Below are 19,772 nucleotides of genomic sequence, written 5' to 3' on the forward strand. Positions count from 1 at the left end.
GATTTCCTTCTAGCATAAAAATAAACATTTGAAGGAAAAACAAATCTAGAGTGCATTAGATTTGTTTCTAACACAAGAATAATATTTCCAAAGTAAAACAAATCTATCACATGCTAGATTTGTTTCTAGCACAATCACAAGAATTGCAAGGTAAACAAAAAAGTGTAACGCAAAGTAGATTTGTTTTTAGCAAAAACAAAAATATTACAGGGTAAAAAAAATCTAACACACACTAAATTTTCTTCTAGAACAAACACAAACAATGTAGGGTAAAATAAATCTAACTCGTGCTATATTTCCTTTTAGCATACACAAAAATATTGAAAGGTAAATCAATTCTATCATGTGCTTTATTTGTCTCTAACACATAGACAGGCATTATAAGGTAAAATAAATCTAGTGTAAGAAAAAATTAAAAAAAACATTGCAAGATCAAACAAAGTGTTGCACGTAAAACAAATCTAGTGCGTGATAAATTGTTTGTAGCACAAACAGAAGCATTACATGCTAAAAAAAAAATCTAGGGCTTGTTAGATTTGTTTCTAGCACAAACAAAAACATTGCAGGGTAAAACAAATATGGTGCTCACTAGATTTGTTTTTAGCACAAATACCAACATTTCAAGGTAAAACAAATCTACTGTAAGGAGAAACACAATAGCGTAGTAGGGTAAAAAAATCACATAAACAAGCATTCAAGGGTAAAACAAATCTAGTGCTAGATTTGTTTCTAACACAAATAAAAACATTGCAAGGTAAAATAAATCTAGTGTGTGTTAGATTTATTTATAGCAAAAACACCAATATTGCAAAGTAAAACAAACATAACACACACTAGATTCCTTTCTAGCATAAACACAAAATTCCAAGGTAAAACTAATATAGCATGCACTAGATTTGTTTCTAGTATAAACAAAAGAATTGGAAAGTAAAACAAATCTAGTGGGCGCTTGATCTATTTCTAGCACAAACCTCAACATCAAAAAGTAAAACAAATATAACATGCACTAGATTTGTTTCTAACATAAACAAAAGAATTCCAAGGTAAAATAAAATTAGCATAAGCTAGATTTGTTTCTAACACATACACAAGACATGTAAGGTAAACCAAGTCTAATGTATAAGGAAAAACACAAGTAAAAGGATTGAAAAGTAAAATAGAAGTAAAAGTAAAAGAATTACAGGGTAAAACAAACGAACAACAAAATCATTGTATGGTAGAACAAATTTAAGTGCATTAGACTTGTTTGTAGAACAAATGCAAGCATTGTACGGTAAAAAAAATCTACCACTCGCTAGATTTTTTTCTTTCACAAATGCAAGCATTGCAACATAAAAAAAATGGCATGTGCTAGATTTGTTTCTAGCACAAACACAAGCATTAATAGGTAACAAATTTTCTCTGCACTATATTTGTTTCTATCACAAAAATCGTAACTGAAAATTACAATAAATCTAGCATGCACTAGGTTTACTTCCAAAATAACCACATGCATTGCAATGTAAAACAAATTTGGCGCACAATACATTTCTTTCTTGCGCAAACACAAGCACATTGCATGTGTTAGATTTGTTTCACCTTGCATTTTTCTTTTATTTCTACTAGAAGGAAATCTAGCATGCACTTGATTTGTTTTGCATTACAATGTTGTTATTAGCAACATGGTTTTGTTTGTTTGAGAAGCTAATTTGGTGTGCACTAGATTTGTTTCATCCTACAATGTTGTTATTTTCTTGTATTTGCACTAGAAGAAAATCTTACACATTTTAGATTTCTTTCACCTTATAGTGTTGTTATTGGCAATCTGCTTTTCTTTGAGTTATGAGGAAATCTACAAGGTGATAGACCTATTTTTCTCTAAAATTTTGTTGTTGGCAATGTGTTTGAGTTTGTGATCAAATGAAACCACATATATTATAGGCACTGTGTCATTGATAAAATATAATCTCTATCCAATTTAGGCTTTTACGAATAAATGTATTATTCAAGTACTCTATACTTTGTTTCCAATTCACAAGTATGCAATTACAAAGTGAAAAGCACAATTTGTTAACAAAATGTATTTTTTTGTATCCTCTCTATTATATAGCTATGATCTTCCAAAATTAATTTCACTAATTTCTGCAAATGACATTATTCTGATCCCTTTGTTATTTTCCTTCTCTACACCCTTTGAAGTCGTCATTTCACCCTAGTGTCACCGACAGTTTGAGAAGGCTCACGATGGGGCCTTCTAGAGGATGTGGATCTCCCCCCTCCTTCAAATATGTTCTCATCAAAGCATCTTGCCCCTCTATTTCCCCTACGTCCAGCTCTAGCTAGCACAAAGAAAAACAACCAAAACAATCTACCCTAGGTGCCCAGTGGCAGTTGTGTATGAGAGACCGCTACTTACCAAAGGTGACCAAGAACCTCAAAGTGGTGATCCCCAGCAGTCATCATGAACAATATCGCCATTTCATGAAGGATCATGCAATCATATGTAAATTCATTGGTATTTGGCCTAGAGAATGTGATATTATGCACTAGATTTAGCTTAAATAGAAACCAAAATCCTTGTTTGATCTCTACCTACGTGCAAAAGGTTTCTTCATAGTCATCTTTTAAGATCTGGAAGAGTAGAAGCGAATCTTGGAAAATGACCCTTATTTCATGAATAATGCAGGTCATTTTATGAGACATTAGGAACCCTGTTATAATGCAGAGATCGAAGAATTCTTAGCAACTCTGATCTGGGTTCAAATGTATTTTGTCCCAGAGGAATTTTGGGAGCTCGATATCATGGAATTAATCAGCAATTCTATACGAGACTTTGTCCAAGTCTCTGAAATCACACTACACAGATGAGTTTCATCGTATGCTTGGATTTGTGTGTATATGAAAACTTCCCAGCCTCTCCTGGAATCTATGGAAATAGAATACCAAGATGAGATATGGTCCAAGTTGTTGGACTATTAGCACATCTTATTCAGGTGTAGGATTTACCATTAATACAAACAATTATGATGGGATTTCTTGAATAATGCCCCAAATCTAGTAGCAACTCCACCCTCGAACGTCTTCCAGGAAGTTTAGCGATGATGTCCCTTGACAAGAAAAGCTTCCCTGTCTTTCATCCTAGCAAACATTTCCCATGCAACTCCCAGACAAGTAGCTTAACCATCACAAGCCGCCCCTCGAGCAGTAATAAAGCGGCCCTGCCTAGCCAAGTAGGAAACTATTTTTCTACATATGGAGTAACACCCCTAAATTGAACAACAATGGAAATATAACAGGGATTGAAGACTTGACGAAATGGAAACCCCAGAGGTCTAAGCCAAGAGTAAGGAAATTCAGTAATTCCTCGCTTAGGTTTGGTAAGACTTGGAACACGATGTGAAACTATATCATCTCAACTCAGATGAGTGAGTAATGATTTCTTATATCTGATGTTGGGTAAAATATGGATCAATGGATATCCCTCAAGATCAGCTAGACTAATTCCACCAAATATACAAGAAATGAGAGAAAAATTAAGTCATGGCAGAACCTTCTTCTTAAATGAATATTCTCATCAGGGAAGAGGATACACCCATGCAATGGACAAAGCCTAGCTGGGGTGCCAAGAAGAGGGGTAGAAGGCCAACCTGTGAATTCATATGGGAAGTAGGGGAAATCTTAGTTCACTAAGGAAAAACTAATGTCCTGACATAGTATTACCAGCGGTCTCTCCCCTCCCCCCCCAATGAAGTTTCTATCATGGAATATAAGATACCTCAACTCTAAAGGAAAGTTTAGGTACTTGAATGATCAAATCCAAGTAAAGAAACTGGATTTACTAATCCTACAGGAAACTAAAGTGATGCAGAAGAAAGTTAGGTGAATTGTTTGCAGAGATTGGTCGGTGGTAGAGTGTATGGCTTTCCATGCAGGGGTAGTTCAAGGGGTCTAGCTATATTGTGGGACCCTAAATATATTTCCTTTGGGCATTGGATCGCCAATCCCCACACTCTTTCAAGACAATTTGAATGCATTGGCTCATCAAACAATATATGGTTGACTAGGGTCTCTGGACCCATGTTACCATGGATGAGATCAGTTTTTCTGCATAATATTCGATACCTCAAGGAGATTCTCGGGGAATCTAGCTAGATAGTGGTTGGGGACTTCAATCTTATCAAGGACCAAGGTGAGAAGAAGGCTGGAATTCAGCACCTAGATCCGATCTCCTAAGATTTTCAAGCCACCATATAATATCAAGGAACAAAAGGCATTGACTTCAAGAATCCTTCACCTAGAACAATCAACATGGTGGTAAGTATCAAATAACATAAAAACTCGATAGTATTCTTATTTTAGAAAACATCTACCAACATGACCTAGTATTCAAGGCTGAGATTCTCTTGTGCCTTCAATCGTACCATTGGCTAATTTTTTTAGAGATTGATCTACGCATGGCTCCCTGGAATTAGTCGTTCCATTTTGAATCTTTCTAGCTCGAAATACCAGACTTCCTAGTTAAACTTGAGGACTGATGGAAAGCAATAAGGGTAACAAGTTGCAACACAATGATGATGTTTCAACTAAAGCTGAAGTAAATAAAAGGAAAAATAAAAGAATGGAATAGAACATACTTTGGCAATATTGAACAGGAAAAGAGGAGACTTGAATATGAAATGTGATCTCTCCAATAGTGGATCATCTTGGAAGGTAGGTCTGATGACCTCATAGCCCAGGAAGGTCAACCCTTAAATGACTTAGACCATTGGAGGAAACAAGAGGATACTTTGTGGAAATAGAAGTTGAGGGTTCAGTGGCTCAAAGAGGGCGAGTATAACACAAATGTTTTCCACTGGACCATGTTGAAACACCACTAGTTAAATTGTATCGTCTCCTTTAATATATTAGACAACCAATGGCTAGTGCAACATGAGGAAATTTATAAAGAACTGATAACACATTTCCAAACCTTTTTCACCAAACCAGACATGGACAAGAGGGAGACAATCTATATGATACAACAACATATTCCTAATTTAATAATAGAAGATCAAAATGAAACTCTTATGTGAGAAATATCCTTAACATAAGCGAAGGAAGTGGTAAAGGCTCTCCTGTCAATTAAGGCCCCGGGCCTGGATGGATTCAACTCTGAGTTCTTCAAATCTAGTTGGAAATTTCTGGGAGGAGAGATTCAGGAACTATCAGAGTATTCTTGGCACACTCATTGGCTATGGTCAAGCGTGAATGCAACATTCTTGATGCTCGTTCCTAAGAAGGGTGTAGCACTGGATCCAAGTGTTTTTTGTCCTATTGTGTTGTGAAATGTCATTAATAATATCCTCTTAGGAATCGTAGTATGTTATCTCAAACCTTTGTTAAAAATAATCATTGCTCCAAAGCAGTTAGGCGTTGTAGAAGGACAAAAAATCATGGATGACATATTGGTAGCTCACGAGGTAGCACACTCACTGACACCTTCTTAGACCCTAGGTATTCTCATTAAATTATATCTTTCAAAAGATTATGATCAGTTGAGTTTGGATTATATGTTGTCCATGCTTGTTGCTTTTGGGCTCCCCCCTCTTGGATTAAGTGGATCTAGTCAATGATTTTGACCCTATTCTTCTCCATTTTGGTGAACAGAGCACCCTCTCAGACATTTCGAGGTTCCATGGGACTAGGGCAAGGTGACCCCATTTCTCTAGTCCCCGTTATCATTGTTGCAGAAGGTTTTGGAAGGTTAATCAAGGTAGCAGTCGAATCACGTAGCCTCATGGGTATCGGGATCTCGCAAGAATATCCTCCTCTCACCCATCAACAATTTATTGATGACGATATTCTCTATGGGATATCCACCTTAAAAGAGGCTACACATCTAGGATCTATCTTGTAGCATTTCTAATAGGCTTCTGGTACCCAGGTCAATGATGATAAATCAATATGTTCTTTTTCAACACTCATCCTCGAGTACAAACCCATCTGGCAAGAACTCCTAGATTTAGGATAGGCTCACTCCCTAGCACCTACCTTGGAGTCCCTTTGGTGTCAAATTCTCTGAAGGTCTCTCACTAAAAGTAGTTGTTGTCCCATATTCATTAAAAACTCTACACTACAACCTTTAGGTTTCTGAAATCGACAGGATGACTTGTTCCTGTGAGGGAAGTATTGTAGGACATTTCCATCTATTATTTATCAGCCCTTACAACTCATAAGAGCACTTATAAGGAGCTAATGGCAAAATTTTGAAAATTCCTCTATTATGGCCCACAGATCAGCCACAAATGGGCCCTGGTGGGTTGGGACAAGTTATGAAAACCAAAGATCCAGAGTTATTATCTCAAGTCCTTAGTGGAAAGTTTTGGTGATGCTAGGTGCAAGGTGGTCAAGAGATATGGAAGCAGCTCTCGGCCAGTAAATATAGGGTAGAAGGTTGGCAAGACCCACTAGAGAACCATCAAAACTTACCAAATGGATCCTCGATCTGGAATTGAGCAAATGATCAGTAAGGCATCATACAAGACCATGGGTACTGGGATGTTAGGAATAGATGTATGGCCAAATTTTGGGATGAGATCTAGATGCAAAACCCTAGATTGGATAAAAACCCTAATCTCATCGATATCCAAGTATTCACCTCTTAGTTGGGCATGGATTGTGTCAAGGACTTCTTGGGAGACACCCCCTTAGGGAAAAGTGGAGAGAGTGAAAATCTCAAATTAGTTGGTTAGTCCACAATCCCCCTTTGGATTAGGAAACGCTGACTTTGATCCTCCGAAAATTCCCTATTATTAACAATGGTGAACTTTATAAATTTAGATGGGGTCATTGATCAGAACGAACGTTCACCCTCAAGGAAGCCTACTCAATTTTATCTTCATCATGTGATCAAGAATGAGACACATTGTGGAAAGGGATTTGGTACTTTGAATTATGGCCAAAAGTTTCATCCTTTCTATGGTTAACTAGTCATGGCAAGCTACTCATGTGGGATAAAATATTGAAAAATGGCTTCCTAGGCCTGTCCAAGTGCCCTTTATGTTGCAGCAAGGAGGAAATGGCTAAGCACATTTTAAAATTTTTCCCCAAGGTAGAGGAAATCTAGGACCAACTCGAAGTCATATTTGCTGCATCTGACCGGTAAGCCAACACTTTACAAGAATACTTGGAAGCCCGATCTCTTCAAAAAACCCATTGTTAATAGTTCCTAGTGCCTCTCATAAGGTTTTGTCCTATGGAATATATGGAAAGCTATAAACAGATAAATATTCCACTCAAAATACTTTTAGGCCTTAAATGTATGGAAAATCGTACTTTATAACATCAATACAACTTTTGTTATCTCACATTGGACTCAGGATGATTGGAAATAAGAGGGGTGCAAGCGCACCATTTTAGTGAACCTTAATACTCATATGGATTCCATGGATTGTAAGCCATGTTTCTGTCCCCAAGCACAAGTTACATCATCTGGAGTGTTCACCTATCCTCCTATGGGTTTCCTCAAACTCAACTTCGATGGTGCCTCAAAGGGAAACCTAGGGTCAGATAGCCTAGGGGGTCTAATTTGTAATGACACGGGGAAAGTACTCATGTTCTATGCAGCATCATGCCATAGTAGAACTAAAAATGTGGGGGAGTATCTAGCGTTGGAAAGGGGACTCCACGTAGCTATAGATTTGGGGGTCTCCAAGATTCAAGTCACAGGAGATCCTCAAATAGAAGTAGCTATGCTTCAAAACCTTATAAACAGATCTTCCCTAGAGAAAGTCATCAGAATATGGCAATTGGATCTAATAGGCGAGCATATCCATTCTCGTTTCTCCTCCTTTTATTATGTAATTAGAGAACATGTTGACAGGGAAGGAAATAATGCAACTATAATATAGGTAATTGGGGTAGTGACCACTAGGGCGAAGATATTCTGCAAGAATTCGCCCCCTAGAGAAAAGTACCCACCTAGCTAATCTATGTTAGATTTTGGAAGAGGAAGATGTTTCCCCAATGGCAGTGAGATCCCAGGACCACATGGATCCTCATGGTCCATTTCAATCGTCATGTGACAAGTAGAAGGGGGACAAGCCCCTCAATCACCTCACTTCATCAAGTGATCAGAGATGAGTAATGTTGAGCGTGTGAAACTGCCTAGTGCCTCGTCAAGTGTGGGTGATGTTCTAAGGTGATATATGGGTAATTTGAATGGAATTTGTGTTGAGGTGGAGGTGGATCTTCATGAGTCTAAGTTCTTTTATGCACAACAATGAAGGAAGAAGAGTCTAGCCTTTTGGATTTGGAGGCATTGCAAGTATTTTCTCTCAAGGTTTGAGTGAGGTTGTCTAGTCCTGCACCTCTCCCTAGAAGGGATCCCCAGTTGTTTATGGTCTGGTCCAGTGAAAATTGAGGTAACAATAACCACCGATATTTTTTGGTTTAATTTGAATTTAGAAGGTGTGGGATTCTAGTTCTCTGGTGAGTATAGAAAGTGCGTGTGTGGGTGAAGTATTTGGTGGGCTGAGTTGATCCATAGTGTTTGGCTCTTGTCATTTTTGGTGCATACTGAGGGAAGTAGAGCTACTCTCCTATAATTCACTGGGTTTGGGTATTGAAGCATTCAGTGAGAAGGGTTTTCTTGTGCTTTGGTGAAAGTGGGGTTGATATAGACCACTATGAGCTTGGAATTTGACCACCTTGGTTCTCTTTCTAGCCACTTCTGTGGTGGAATCAATCAGTGGAGTGGAGAAGGATTCTAGGAAGAAGGGTGCTACTTCGGGAGAGATGTTGGCAAGTCGCATTCTTTCTCGGGTGAAAGGTGCCACTTTAGGAGAGGTATTGGCGCTTTCGGAGCTGAGCTTGCCTGGTCAATGGGTGGTCGCTCTGAACTTTCTATTTTTAGTTACTATTGTGGTATTGCAAGCCCCTTTAGGATGAGGCCATCCCCACGCTTTTATCATAATTCACTCTATATGAATCATAGCCCAACAATATGTGAAGACCCAGAATTGGCCATCCCAATAGTGAATTCAGGGCAGAAGGGTGTTGGGTCAATTTAGGGAGGAAAGGCTAGGAGACATTCTAGGTAGCTAATAGTTGTTACACAAGGGGAATGCAAAGGTGGCTGGAAGTCAACGAGGAAAGGCAAGATACCTCTACAGGCTCAAAGGCAAGTGTTAGAATTATGATACATGTGTTGTACTTGATGCCAACCCACTTGTAGTAGAACAACTCACTTGTATATGGTAATTAGATCAATCTACGTAACAAAATGAATCTATAGCAGAGATATCATATGTGACAGAATGCATGGTAGTTGTGTTTACAGGTGTGACAAAATGCAGGGCAGTTCAAAGGAATCAGTTTAGAAGTAATGAACAATGGCAAATCACATTACAAAAGGCCTATTGAGAGGGAACAAAGCAATGGTACAAAAGAATGGGATGAAGGAACAAAGGACTACAGATCAGAATTAAGAAGTTAAAGAAAAAGGACATTCTCAGGTATGTTAAGTTGTATATGCCGGTTCAATGTACAAAAAGATCACGTATATATATGCATGTATTTTCATAGAATAAAAAGCACATATGGGATGACAAAATAAGGAAATTAAGGTGAACAAATACCAAGGGTGAATACCATGGTATTAGCCCAGAATATTGAGTGGAGTAATGGTTATTTGATCCCATCTAAGAATACCATAGGCTCTAAGCGTTGTTTTGATTTGAGGTATTGAGAAAGGCTAAAACTATATAAGGAGGAGAAGATAAAAAGGCTAAGTGTAGAAGTAATGAATATCTTATGAAGTGTTAGATTAAAAGAAAATATGCATGTTATGGGTTTCTGATGCTTTGCTTGATCTAAACTAAGTATGCACCTGAGTGTTTGATGATGGATGAGGTCTGATGATGGATCAAGATCATAATGACTTATTATTATGTGATCTGATAATCGATAGTCTAGATCTAATTGCTAGCACATGTTTTATCCTTTATATGTGATGATCTGGATATGTCTAAATTATGGAATTGCAGCGGAGCTATAAGTAAGTATTTACAAATTTATGTGCTGGATCTCTTTGGTGAAGGTGTGCATACATGCTGGTTTGGCTCTTCCAAGTAGCGTATGAAAAAGAAAAGCTTAATGTTCAAGGATGACTGATCTATCATATCAGTGTTGTTGTCTTACTATTGTCTATCATGAATTCTTCTTAGATATGAAAGTAATACATAATGCATAAAAATTTTGTGTCTGATTGATTGATTGATTGAGTAAGAAGGGTGATCCTTGCTACTATCTATTTAGAACACTGTAAATTGACAATATATCTGGAGAATGTCACTGATTGGTACATTTCTTGGTTCAGAGGTTTTATGATTTAGTATCTTTAGAGGTATACGCAGGTTGGGCTAAAGGAAGCTGTGTATACACACAAGTTGGCTTCATTGAAGGAGCGTATATAGTCTGACACATGATTTTTGAGGTTACAGTTGGTTTTGGCTTTTGATGCAGTGTTCTAGGTTCAGATTTCTGTACTCGTTTTAGTGATCTGTTTATTCTAGTTGATTGGTTGAATTCTATTAAGTTTGAATGAATGGTTGATTCAGTTGTGTCAGAGGTTTAGTGATTGTTTGATTTAGTATGTCAGAGGTTTAGTGATTGTTTGATTCAGTATGTCAGAGGTTTCAGTGATTGATTGATTTAGTTATGGTTGATTCAGAGATTGATGATTGGCTCCTGTTATGTCATAGATTGATGATTGAGTTTTAGTGAATGGTTTTTATGATTATATTGCAATGGTGATTGATTTTGAGCTTGAATGTTACGAATGGATCTAGTGTGAAAATTTATGAAACATGGTCTTTGGAGGATACTGAGGGTTGGAATCTTTAGTGAGGAAGTTGAAGTTTCCTGCCAGTAGTATCTGGTGATTTGTTTAGGGGTTGCAGCTCCCTTCCTGTAGTAGTTGGAGAACGAGTGAAGGTTGTAGCCTTCTATAGGTCGGAGCCTACATACAAATAAAAATATCAGCTAGTACACGAACTAGGGGGTTGTAGATCCCTTCTAGTAGAAGTTGGAGAATGAGTGAAGGTTTTAGTCTTCTGTAGGTGGGTGCCTGCATAATGGTATGAGCCTACACCAGTACAAGATTGTAAACAGATTATTTTATATATTAAAAGAAGACAGGGGCCACAAAAGCAGGTGGAAGAAGGAAGAAAAGCTGACGAAATCATGAGGAAGCAGTATCTTGAAAATGAAGAGCAATATCAGGTTGAGGTAAATATCTTAAAAGGTAAATTAGAAGAAAAGGATAAAATTTTACCATTTCAAGATAGCACTAAGATTTTTGATGATATACTTAGTAATCAAAGGTCCCCTACCATCAAATCTGGTCTTAGTTTTCATGAAATTGTTAAAGGTGAACCTAGCTCACAAACTAAAGCAAAGAACTCTAGTGAAAAATTGGAAATGCTCAGCAAGGAGATAAGATGTCAACCCCATCAACAACCAAGGAAAGAAAGTCTTCAAAGAAAATCTTTTGCTCCTAACTATGGATGTGATAATCAGTTCTATCCTCGAATGAACAATGTTGAATGTTTTATGTGTCATAATTTTGGACATGTTGCAACCAGATGCAGAAGTAGAATGATTCAAGATAATTACCATCACACAGAAAGATCATCAGCTTCTAGGTACTTTAAGGCATATTGTTTTTCTGCAATATGTTTCATCACAAAGCCATTAATTGCTATAGAGGGAATATGAAACATATAAGATGTTATGATTGTATTAAGTTTGGGCATATAGCAAAAGAATGGTGGAGCAAAATTCAGCCAACATATAAAAAGGAGCAAACATCATCACACTCCAAAGTATGGAAGAAGAAGGAAGTATAACCAAAAATATGTGGCATAGCTTAGTTTACAGATAGAATAGACTCAGGACAAACTGAGAGTATGAAATTTCATTATTCTAATTCTCATACACAACTATCATGAATACAAGGCACGTATATACACGATTTCGAAGCTGCATAGTCGTGTATATGTTGGTTTGATGAAGAAGCAGTGGGGCTGACTCAGAAAAATGATCTGATATGGTCCAGACAATTATCAATTATCTTTTTTGTCTTGGTGATTGATGACTACAGTCTTTGGATGTTATTTAGAATTTATTTTGATCCTCCTAATTTGTTGATGACTTGATGTATATCTGATTGATGATGATGCCTTGATATTTCTTACTGATATATGCAGTGATCAGATTTGACAGTGAACAGGTGGCACAAGCTGAGGGGGGAGAATATGTTATGCTTCTATTATTTCATTTTTGGCATTATGTTTAGAAGTCTTTGGTACCTAATGATTCCTATCAATGGTAATGATGCTTATGTGGCTAAAGTGTTTAAAGGATACATCATGCTATGTTGTGGTTAAGAGTTGCCTATGATGATGATACTTGTATTGTATGGGGTTACATAGTTGTTATTTAGATCAGATTTATGGGTGTTTGTGGATGATTTTTGATGATTTATATAGTACATATATGTTGCTTACATGATGATCTTCATAAGGACAAGGAGAAGTACAAAGCTTGAGTACACAACTTCATTATTCGATGATGAGCCACTCATTTCTTTTATGCTACTATCATCATGCCTTCAAAGATTCATAAATTTCAGATGGTGTAGTTATGGTGTAGGATTCCTATAGTTCTTGGCTCTCACATGGTTAAGGATTGTTGTTGTTGATGGTATCAAGAAAGCTTGACAAATGACTATGACTTCATGGTTTTCTAGATACATACTGCTATCTCTTTGCTGGATACACATTATGCTAGATACATGGATGATTACTTAAGTTGCATATTGATATATATTGTTGGTTGGTCAAGAGAATGGTGTTATTGCAGGTGTCATGAAGACATAGATATTTGAAGACATGGATATTCGGAGACATGGCTTACTTAGTCACATAATGATGATGGCTTCATACTTTATGATGATAGGTTTTGATACTCACATATGTTGATTATCATGGTTGATTCTTATCAGATGAGGGATGTTCCCTAATGATGATACATGGTTGATACATTGAGGGTTCTTGTGGAAGGATCACACAGTTCTTGGTGATGATGTTATGAGCATAAATTATGACTATGGTCTTCTCACATATATATGATATGATGTGAATGCTTTTGCATTACTACTTCGAGATATGACATATGCTTAGTTCATTCATGGAAGGTTATGATAAGGCTCTTTGTACTAAGGAAATAGAGAAAGTTGATATTGATGAGATCAAGAGGATGAGTTGATATCTATAGGCAACATACATTATCACAAGTCGATGATAATTACATTTTCATATCTTAGGAACTGATGATGGACATATATAGGTTGCTGGTCTGGATGTTTCTGAGACATACTTATGGTGCAGATCATATATGGTGTATGATAGTTGTTGATGACTATCATGGTCTTGTTTAGAGATTTGGTCTTTGTTATAAATGTCATGTATATCATTTGATGTAAGGGTAGTATAAAGTCCCGTACAATGTCTTTGTCTATCATAGTCTTTTAATCAGTCCTTTTTGGTCATCTGATGTAACTTGTAACCCCACTATGAATGGGAAGGATGATGTAATAATGGCTATATTTCAGTCATGTATAAACAATTGGTATATCCCCACTTGGTTGGGCAGATGTGTCAAATTTGGTTTTTCCCCACTTGGTTGGGAGATTGATGTATGTATGAGACATTGCTGATAGAAAGGTCATACTCACATAGTTTAGTTATAGAATCATGTTTTTCCTTTGGAAAGGATTTTTTGCATACTCTACATGTGCTCAGGGGGTGCATGGATGGTATAGTGCATCTCATCATGTACAAAGGGGGAGTTTAATTAGAGAATTCAACATGTGCCTAGGGGGAGCATGATCAATGCTCATATTCAGCTGCTCATATATAAAAGTATTCATTTTGGTCAGCCCTTTGCCTTTGATATCAAAAAGGGAGAATATCTTGGTCCGCCCTTTGCCCTTGATGTCAAAGGGGGAGAGTATTTTGGTGTTGCTTGTTATACAATTTATACAGCTTGCAGTAATCAACACCAAAATGGTTGCCATCAAGTCCAAAGGGGGAGATTGTTGGCATTATGATAGATGTGGTGTACTTGATGGCAACCCACTTATAGCAGAACAACTCACTTGTATATGGTAACTAGTGAATCTATGTAGCTAGATGAACCTACAGGAGATATATCAGATGTGACAGAATGCATGATAGTTGTGTTTACGGATGTGACAAACTATAGGGTAGTTCAAAAGAATCAATTTAGAAGTAATGAACAATGGAAAATCACATTATAACAAGTCTATTTAGAGGGAATAAAGTAATGTTACAAAAGAATAGGGTGAAGGAACAAAGGACTACAGATCATAATCAAGAAGTTGAAGAAAAAGGACATTTTCAGGTATTTTAAGTTGTATACGTAGGTTCATTGTACAAAAAGAGTGTGTACATGGGGGTTTATTTTATAAAAAGAGCAGATACATATGCACACACTTTCATAGAAGAAAATGCACGTATGGGATGAAAAATTAAGGAAATTAAGGTGAAAGAATACCAAGGGTCAATACCATGGTTAGCCCACAATATTGAGTGGAGTAACGGTTATTTGATCTCATCTAAGAATAACACAGGCTCTAAGTGTTGTTTTGATCTAAGGTATTGAGAAAGGCTAAAAATATATAAGGAGGAGTAGATGAAAGGCCTAAGTGTAGAAGTAATTAATATCTTATAAAGTGTTAGATCAAAAAAAAATATGCATGTTATGGGTTTATGATGCTTTTCTTGATCTGAACTAAGTATGGACCTGAGTGTTTGATGATGGATGAGATCTAATGATGGATCAGGATCATAATGACTTATCCTTATGTGATCTAATAATGGATAGGCTAGACCTAATTGCTAATGCATGTTTTATCCTTTATATGTGATGATCTAGGTATATATGAAGTTATAATTAAGTATTTTCATATCTATACGTCGGTTCGCTTTGGTGAAGGTGCGAATACACGCTGCTTCAGCTCTTCCAAGTAGCGTATGCAAAAAAAAATCTTGATGTTCATGGATGACTAATCTTCAGATCATTTCTACTATTTTATTGTTGTCTATCAATGAATTATTATTAGATATGAAAGTAAAATTGAATGCATAAAGAGTTTGTGTCTGATCGATTGATTGATTTAGTAAGAAGGGTGAACCTTGCTGCTATATGTTTAGAACTCTGTAAATTGACAGTAGATCTTCAGAATTCACCGATTGGTACAGTTTTTTGTTCATAGGTTTTATGATTCGTTATCTTTATATGTATACACAGGTTGGGCTAAGGGAAGTTGCGCACACATGCATGTTGGCTTCATTGAAGGAGCGTATGCAATTCGACACATAATTTTTGAGGTTACAGTTGCGTCTGGCTTTTGATGGAGTGTTCTAGGATCAGATTTGTGTAGTGGTTACAGTGATCTTTCTGTTCCAGTTTATTTGTTGAATTTGATTAAGTTTGAATGAATGGTTAATTCAATTGTGTCAGAGGTTGAGTGATTGTTTGATTCAGTATGTTGGAGGTTTTAGTGACTGATTAATTTAGTTCTAGTTGATTCAGAGTTTGATGATTGGTTTCAGTTATGTCAAAGATTGATGATTTAGTTTCAGTGATTGGTTTTGATGGTTATATTGCAGTGGTGATTGATTTTGAGCTTCAATGTTACTAATGGATCCAGTGTGAAAATTTATGAAACATGGTCCTTGGAGGATATTGAGGGTTGAAGCCTTCAGTGAGGAAGTCCAAGCTTCCTACCAGTAGCAGTTGGTTATTCGATTAGGGGGTTGGAGCTCCCTTCCATCAGTAGCTGGAGAATGAGTGAAGGTTGTAGCCTTCTATAGGTCGAAGCCTACATACTAGTAAACATATTGGCTTGTATAAGAACTAGGGGGTTGTAGCTCCCTTCTTGTAGAATATGCAAAACGAGAGAAGGTTGTAGCCTTCTGTAGGTGGGTGCCTACGTACTGGTATGAGCCTACACCACTACAATATTTTCAATAGATTATTATTTATATTAAAAGAAGACAGAGACGACAGCAGCAGGTGGTTTTTCTCTTGCATTTGGTTTCCACCTTAAATCTTGGTGTTCTTCTGTGTTGCTTATGTGTGATGGTTTATTATGTTATTACTGCACATGATTACAGTTTAATGTTTAAATAAAGTGTTGATTCACTAATTAAAGATCGATGTTATGAAACCAGCTCAAGAAAAGATAGAAAAGATAAATCCACGCCTTAGAATTCAGCCTCTTCGAGGGGGCAACCTCCTTTACATTACATAAATGAACAATTCTTGGATGATACAAATGAAAATACCTCCTTTCTATATATAGGAGTCTAAGTGGTCCCAATACAATCAAAGCCTACATAACAATAATATTGTAGGGCACAACAGTAACAATGATGGGCTTCTATGCGGCATAATAGTAACAATATGGGGGTAATAGGGGCACAACAACATAAATAGGGGTATAACTACAATAGTAATGGGGTAATCACTAGTATTATAGGGACCCAACATGCCCCTCTCCTTCAAAAAAGTGTTGTCCTCAACGCTTGAGAAGTTCTGGATACTTCTGCATAAAATTCTCATCCTCCCATGTGGAATCTTCAGCGGATAAGTTCTTCCACTTGATAAGATACTCTGAAATTGATCGATTTCGTAGCTGTCGAGTTCTTGTTTCTGTGATTGCTTCCGGTTCCAATATAATTTTTCCTTCCTCGTCAAGTTCTGGCAATATTGTTTGAATTGGGAGCTTGTCACCTATAACCTTCTTTAAACATGAAACATGGAAAACTGGGTGCACTCGAGAAGCTGCAGGAAGCTCCAATTTGTATGCCATAGTACCAATCTTTTCCAACACCTTGTACGGACCATAATACTTTGGTGATAATTTATTATCCTTCTTAGCTTGCTTTAGGGACATTTGCTTATATGGTTGTAGCCGTAGGAATACCCAATCACCTACATCAAAACTTCTTTCACTGCGATGTTGATCTGCCTGTTGTTTCATTCTATTTTGTGCCAACACGAGGTTATCCTTTAAGAGTTGGAGGACTTGTTGTTGATGTTCGATGTGATGTTCCACTGCCTGAACCTTAGAATTTTCTCTTAAATATGATGTGATGGATGGTGGTTGATACCCATAAAGTGCCATAAATGGGGTCATTTTTGTTGCTGTATGGAAGGAAGTGTTATACCACCATTCAGCTAGAGGCAACCATTTGACCCATTGTGTCTGTTTATCAGATACAAAGCAACGAAGATATCCTTCCAAACATTTGTTTACTATCTCAGTTTGCCCATCAGATTGAGGATGATAAGATGAGCTATGAGCTAACTGAGTACCAAGACAAGAAAATAATTCTGTCCAAAAATTTCCAGTAAAAATGGGATCTCTGTCACTTACAATAATCTTTGGGTTTCCATGTAGCTTTTGAACTGTTTCCATAAATGCAGTAGAAACTGTACTGGCTTTAAATGGATGTGATAATGCACAAAAGTGTGCATACTTGGTAAGTCTGTCAACTACCACCATGATGACACTCTTTCCCTCAGACTTGGGTAAACCTGTGATAAAATCCATTGAAACCTCTTCCCAACGTTGGCTTGGAATGGATAAAGGTTGTAATAGACCTGGTGTCTTAATTGTTTCAACTTTATTTTGCTGGCAAACCAAACATTCCGCCACAAACTTTTGAATATCTGATTTAAGGCCATCCCAAAAAAATTCCTTCTTAACCCTGTGGTAAGTTTTTAAAAATCCTGAGTGCCCTCCTAAGGGAGAAGTGTGCAATTCCATAAGAATCTTTTGTTTTAGCTGGGAATTCTTACAGAGGTATAAGCGATCTTTGTACCATAACGAATCATTTTGCCAGCTAAATGTATCAGAAGTACTGGAATCTTGTTGTAGCTTTTGAATAAGTGCCCACACTTCTTCGTCGTTCTTCCATTCCTCCCTTGCTTCGTTTATCCAATCTGGTTGGATAATAGAAATGGCAGACAACAATGCTTCCACATCCTCATCCTTTCTTGAGAGTGCATCTGCCACCACATTTTGCTTCCCTTTTTTGTAGATGATTTCAAAGTCATAACCCAACATCTTTGTGACCCACTTTTGTTGCTCTTCAGAGGATAATCTTTGTTCTAAAAAGTATTTAAGGCTATCATGATCCGTTTTTACCTTGAAGTGTCTTCCCATTAGGTAGGGTCGCCATTTCTTAAGTGCATGGAGTATTGCCAACATTTCCTTCTCATAAATAGCTTTGTTTAAAAACTTTCCCTTGATTGGACGACTTTCAAAAGCAATGGGTCTTTCATCTTGCATTAGAACAGCACCAATTCCATTTCCTGAAGCATCACATTCCACAATAAAGGTTTTTGTGAAGTCCGGCGTAGCTAAGACCGGTGCTTGGCACATTGCCTCTTTAAGATGTTCAAAGGCCTTTGTTGCTTCCGAAGTCCATGAAAATGAATCTTTCTTCAATAATGTTGTTAGAGGTGCTGCTATTCTCCCATAATTCTTAACAAACTTGCGATAATACCCTGTCAACCCAAGAAATCCTCGCAGATGCTTTATGGATGTGGGGATTTTCCATTCCTTAATGGCTTTAATTTTGCTAGGGTCTACCTTAACTCCTTCATGAGATACAATATGACCCAAATATTCCACCTCCTGGACTCCAAAGAAACATTTGGATCTTTTTGCATATAATTGTTTCTCCTCCAATAGTTGTAACACCCTGTCAACATGTTCAACATGATCCTTCCAAGACTTGCTGTAGATTAGTATATCATCAAAAAATACTAACACAAATTTTCTAAGGAATGGTTTGAAAATTGAATTCATCAAACCTTGAAATGTTGAAGGTGCATTGGTAAGGCCAAAAGGCATGACCAAAAATTCATAATGACCCTCATGAGTTCTAAATGCTGTTTTTGGAATGTCTTCAATCTTCATTCTAATTTGATGATATCCCGAACGAAGATCCAACTTGGTGAAGTAGATTGATCCATGCAATTCATCCAGTAATTCATCAATAACAGGAATGGGGAACTTATCTTTAATAGTGAGCTTGTTGAGCTCCCTATAATCTGGACACATGCGCCATGATCCATCCTTCTTGTGCACCAATACTACTGGAGCTGAGAAAGAACTTTGACCTGGTTGAATTATACCAGCCTCTAGCATTTCTGTAACCATACGTTCAATTTCACTTTTTTGGACATATGGATATCTGTACGGCCTGATGTTTGGAGGAACACTTCCTGGAATCAGATGAATAGCATGATCATGATCACGCATAGGTGGGAGACCTTTGGGAGTCTCAAATACCTTGGAATGATTGTCCAGGACTTTTTGGAGATCTGGAGAAATAGATGATTCCAATGTGGAAACATCTAGCGAACATAATTGTGCAATTACACCTCTTTGCTCCTTTTTTAGAAGCTTTGTCATGCCATTAGAGCTGATTATCTTTCCTGGTTTCCCTGCAATACCCCTTAATTCAACTTCCTTTCCTTCCACAGAAAATTTCATGAAAAGTTCTTGAAAATTAAAAGCTATTGTACCCAAGGATTGTAGCCATTGGACTCCTAGTACAACATCAGCACCTCCCATTGGAATGGAAAGCATTGGGCTAGTCAATACATATTCTCCCATGGATAGCTTGATATTATGGCACTTTCCAGAA

This window comes from Pinus tabuliformis, chromosome 9 (assembly GCF_031772625.1).
Source record: "Pinus tabuliformis cultivar Carrire ecotype Pingquan chromosome 9, CPIR1, whole genome shotgun sequence".
Classification (NCBI taxonomy): domain Eukaryota; kingdom Viridiplantae; phylum Streptophyta; class Pinopsida; order Pinales; family Pinaceae; genus Pinus; species Pinus tabuliformis.